Here is a 6,340-nt window from a genome sequence, read left to right on the forward strand (position 1 = left end):
CACAAAACTTTCAGACAGATACAATAAAGGTATGTATATTGTATGTGCTCCCTAAGTTCAATATTAAACAAACTTTCTGACCCGGCTGTATAGAAAAGAAAGAATATTCTTTGTCTGTGTGTCTCCAGCCTTCCACCTTCAGATGTAACTAATAAAAACATATTTATAACACAATCTAAACCGTTTTATTGTTACCATTATGGTGAACACATGCAAAGTTACCATAAACATAATTTTATTAAACAATAACAAAAAAAAACATTAACATACAAAACACACTAATATTGTGGTAAAAAAAATTATGGCTTAAATAGATGTCGACAAGACAAAATAGATTAAATAACATAGAAGAATATAATAAGAAAAAAAAAGCAGCATCCGACCATTTACCCTAAACAACATTAGAAAACCTAACAACATCAATATTTCCATAAAGAAATGGACAGACGGATGAAAAAGAAAGTTAGGCAGGCTAGGATAACAACAGTTATAGCAGCACATGATTTACTGTCCTATGAAGGTAGAGAAGTTTGTTGTAATAAAAATAAAATGGCAATAATGATAATAAAAATTTGTAATAACAATAAAAACGATTGAATATATTTTACATTTCATAACCAAACACATACATAAATACATTCATACTTATTTGTATATAAAAACTTTCACACATGGCCTCGCACTTTAAAAAACACATAGTGAGGTAAACTGATGAAGTTCAAACCCAGTAATTCAAGGAGCTACTTAGTTCCATATTCACTCATATTTAAGAGGCTTTTTATAAGTTATAGTCTTTAAAATACCGATTTCTTGCGCTCGGGGTGAAATTATTTACTTCTGGTTCTTTTCCATACTTTGATGGATATCGGTGATGTTCGAAACTGATCTAGTATTCCATTTGTGAATTATATTGAATTCTGTACAGCATATAGATCTTGGTCTTGACTATAGATCAATCTATAGTCTTGACTATAGATCAGTCTATAGTCTTGACTATAAATCAGTCTATAGTCTTGACTATAGATCAGTCTATAGTCTTGACTATAGATCAGTCTATAGTTTTGAATATAGATCAGTCTATAGTCTTGACTATAGATCAGTCTATAGTTTTGAATATAGATCAGTCTATAGTCTTGACTATAGATCAGTCTATAGTCATGACTATAGATCAGTCTATAGTCTTGACTATAGATCAGTCTATAGTCTTGACTATAGATCAGTCTATAGTCTTGACTATAGATCAGTCTATAGTCTTGACTATAGATCAGTCTATAGTCTTGACTATAGATCAGTCTATAGTCTTGACTATAGATCAGTCTATAGTCTTGACTATAGATCAGTCTATACAGTCTTGACTATAGATCAGTCTACAGTCTTGACTATAGATCAGGCTACAGTCCTGACTATGGAGCACTCTATAGTCCTGACTATGGAGCAGTCTACAGTCTTGACTATAGAGCAGTCTATAGTCTTGACTATAGATCAATCTATAGTCTTGACTACAGATCAATCTATAGTCTTGACTATATGTATATCAGTCTATACTCTTGACTATAGATCGGTCTATAGTTTTGACTATAGATCGGTCTATAGTCTTGACTATAGATCAGTCTATAGTCTTGACTATAGATCAGCCTATAGTCCTAACTATAGATCAGCCTATAGTCTTGACTATAAATCGGTGTATAGTCTTGACTATAGATCAGTCTATAGTCTTGACTATAGATCAGTCTATAGTCTTGACTATAGATCAGTCTATAGTCTTGACTATAGATCAGTCTATAGTCTTGACTATAGATCAGTCTATAGTCTTGACTATAGATCAGTCTATAGTCTTGACTACAGATCAGTCTATAGTCTTTACTATAGATCAGTCTATAGTTTTGACTATATATCAGTCTATAGTCTTGACTATAGATCAGTCTATAGTTTTGACTATAGATCAGTCTATAGTCTTGACTATAGATCAGTCTATAGTCTTGACTATAGATCAGTCTATAGTCTTGACTATAGATCAGTCTATAGTCTTGACTATAGATCAGTCTATAGTCTTGACAATAGATCAGTCTATAGTCTTGACTATAGATCAGTCTATAGTCTTGACTATAGATCAGTCTTTAGTCTTGACTATAGATCAGTCTATTGTCTTGACTTTAGATCAGTATATAGTCTTGACCATAGATCAGTATATAGCCTTGAATATAGATCAGTCTATTGTCTTGACTATAGGTCAGTCTATAGTCTTGACTATAGATTAGTCTATAGTCTTGACTGTAAATCAGTTTATAGTATTGACAATAGACCAGTCTATAGTCTTGACTATAGATCAGTCTATAGTCTAGACTATAGTTCTGTTTATAGTATTGACTATAGATAAATTTATAGTCTTAACTATAGATTATTCTATAGTCTCGACTACAGATCATTCTATAGTCTTGACAACAGATTACTCTACAGTTTTAACTCAAATTAGTATAGTTTTGACTAGAGATCAATATGTAGTCTTGACTAGAGATCAATCTATAGTCTTGACTATAGATCAAACTCTAGTCTTGATTATAGATTAGTTTATAATATTGTCTCTATATTAGTCTATAGTATTAACTACAGATTAGTCTAAAGTCTTGATCAATCTATAGTCTTGACTATAGATCAGTCTATACTCTTGACTATAGTTCAGTCTGTAGTCGTAACTATAGTTCAGTCTGTAGTCTGGACTATAGCTTTGACTATAATAGATCAGTCTATAGTCATAGATCGTAATGTAGGATCTAGAATCTATTATTTATTATCACTATCAATCACTAGAGAATCTATAGACCAAACCGAATCAAAAGATCACAATTAGTAAAGTAAATAGATCTTTAGACTCTGTAGATCAACGTTACCTTTCAAATTTTAGAAACCAGTATGTAGTGACATGCTAATAACTCGTAAACCAATTAATAATTTCTAGAACTGTTGACATAATAAAGTAAACATTTATCATGTGATCTAAATTATTTCTAAAATTTACTTACAATAAAAATGTTTACAATAATATCTCGTTAATGAGAAAAAGTACTCTAAGATAAGTCGAAATTTTTAAAAAGTAACTAATGGCATGTTAATAACTCATAAACTGATAAATCATTTCTAGACCTGTTGGCAAAAGAAAGTAAACTTTTATCAAGCGATCAAAACAATTCCTATAATTTTTGCTTAAAATCTAAATATTTGCTTTGATAACTCGTTAACTAGAAAATGTACTTTAAGATAAGTTGAAATTTTAAAAATAACTAATGCCGTGCTAATAACTCGTAAACCTATAAATCATTTATAGAACTGTTGACAAAAGAAAGTATTTATTTTTCTTCATGTGACCAAAACAATTCCTAGAACTTTTAATAACTCGTTAACTAAAAATTCTTACTAAGATAAGGTGAAATTTTAAAAAACAAATTAAACAACTAATAACATGTTAATAACTTGTAAACCAATAAATCATTTTTAAGCCAGTTGACAAGAAGAAAGTGAACTTTTATCAGGTGACCCACACTATGCCTAGTATTTAGTTGATAATATCATTAGATTAATTAATAAGCTAACTATTGACAGGTTGAAAACTCGAAAACAAACAGAGATATCAAGAAATATGAAATATGATCCTATGAATTATATGAATGATTAATAGTGGCGCTTTTTTTTAAATTTAATAACTCCAAAACATCAAATTTTTGTGGACACATGACCTAAATTTTATAATAACAGTAAAGTTAAAAAACTTGAGGTTAGCAACACAGTTTTCAGTGTTACTAATTTGATTCTAATTCTCTTCATAGAATGATTCCAAAAAGTAATTGGTCTTGATTCTAGATTTCTCTTGTAATAAAGCTTATTAAAGCTTAATATTAAACATGTTGGTCAGTGAGTAAAATACACATATTTATGTGTAATGTTTCTGTATCGAAATATTAGCTAAAAATTATGATTATTATCTGGAAATACTTGCCACAGACGTTTTGTAGCATCAATAGTAACTAAAATAAATGTTGGCAAAAGAAAGTAAACTTTTATCAAGCGATCAAAACAATTCCTATAATTTTTGCTTAAAATCTAAATATTTGCTTTGATAACTCGTTAACTAGAAAATGTACTTTAAGATAAGTTGAAATTTTAAAAATAACTAATGCCGTGCTAATAACTCGTAAACCTATAAATCATTTATAGAACTGTTGACAAAAGAAAGTATTTATTTTTCTTCATGTGACCAAAACAATTCCTAGAACTTTTAATAACTCGTTAACTAAAAATTCTTACTAAGATAAGGTGAAATTTTAAAAAACAAATTAAACAACTAATAACATGTTAATAACTTGTAAACCAATAAATCATTTTTAAGCCAGTTGACAAGAAGAAAGTGAACTTTTATCAGGTGACCCACACTATGCCTAGTATTTAGTTGATAATATCATTAGATTAATTAATAAGCTAACTATTGACAGGTTGAAAACTCGAAAACAAACAGAGATATCAAGAAATATGAAATATGATCCTATGAATTATATGAATGATTAATAGTGGCGCTTTTTTTTAAATTTAATAACTCCAAAACATCAAATTTTTGTGGACACATGACCTAAATTTTATAATAACAGTAAAGTTAAAAAACTTGAGGTTAGCAACACAGTTTTCAGTGTTACTAATTTGATTCTAATTCTCTTCATAGAATGATTCCAAAAAGTAATTGGTCTTGATTCTAGATTTCTCTTGTAATAAAGCTTATTAAAGCTTAATATTAAACATGTTGGTCAGTGAGTAAAATACACATATTTATGTGTAATGTTTCTGTATGGAAATATTAGCTAAAAATTATGATTATTATCTGGAAATACTTGCCACAGACGTTTTGTAGCATCAATAGTAACTAAAATAAAAGAGGAGAGAGAGGCTGGCACTGCATTTCTGATGTTATCTCCTGCAAACCTCTATAATTAACACTCAAAAGGACATGTGTAACACACGCTACATACTACTTACATAGACATATATGTATGTATGTATGTATGTATGTATGTATGTATGTATGTATGTATGTATGTATGTATGTATGTATGTATGTATGTATGTATGTATGTATGTATGTATGTATGTATGTATGTATGTATGTATGTATGTATGTATGTATGTATGTATGTATGTATGTATGTATGTGTAACTTTATGTTCTACTGCTATAATATTTTCATATTGTTCTTGTTATTATTTTCATTAGAGATTGTTTTGCGCTGATAAATGAGTTGGCTGGGGGATTCTATGACCAGCTCTAATCATATACTGTTTCGTGTTTCAAACTTAACAATTTTTGAACAAGGCAAACGTGTCTATTACACATAAAACATGTATGCGAAACAGAGATAGGAAATAAGAAGGAAATAAACGTAGCGCAACAATGAAAATTGTATTTAATTTGTAGCCATATCCGGTATTTCCGCCGCCTAGGGTGCCATTTATGTGCGAACATTAAATGAGGCTGAAAATGTGATAAAGTCACCGAAAAAAGAGAAAAAAATACTACTGCGGTGTATATATAAGTATAACAGGTCAATAAATATGACTGTTTGGCAGGCACGCGTGAATAGATGTCTAAGGAAATGTAAATGTTATCGAACTACATCCGTAGACGGTATCCGGTTACAGATACATATTAATGATTGATAATAAAGGCAATAATTAAAACTTTAAGTAGAATTAAAAGCCTAAGATACTGAACAAAACTTAAAGGAAAACATAAAGGAGACATTTAGAAAAAATATTTCATTATTTGGTAGCTAGCGTACGACTAGCGATCATAATAATGAGGTTTAGAATCTTGAATATAAATATAGAGCCGTCTATAGACTGATTAATCAGTGTTGAGTATTGATTCGTTCATTATCCGAATTTTGGATTATTTTTTGGTTTTACTTCATAGTTTATAGTCTAGGCTACAGATCAGTCTATAGTATGGACTATAGATCAGTCTATAGTCCGGACTATACATCAGTTTATTGTCTGGACTATAGATCAGTTTATTGTCTGGACTATAGATCAGTCTATAGTATGGACTATAGATCAGTCTATAGTATGGACTATAGATCAGTCTATAGTCTTGACTATATATCAGTCTATAGTCTTTACTATAGATCAGTCAATAGTCTTTACTATAGATCAGTCTATAGTCTTGAGTATAGATCAGTCTATAGTATTGACTATAGATCAGTCTATAGTCTTGACTGTAGATCAGTCTATAGTATTGACTATAGATCAGTCTATAGTCTGGATTATCGATCACTCTATAGTCTTGACTGTAGATATAGTAT

Source organism: Lucilia sericata, unplaced genomic scaffold, assembly GCF_015586225.1.
Source record: "Lucilia sericata isolate MDLA Ls3-8-SP2 unplaced genomic scaffold, ASM1558622v1 Contig000955F_arrow, whole genome shotgun sequence".
In the NCBI taxonomy this organism is placed as follows: domain Eukaryota; kingdom Metazoa; phylum Arthropoda; class Insecta; order Diptera; family Calliphoridae; genus Lucilia; species Lucilia sericata.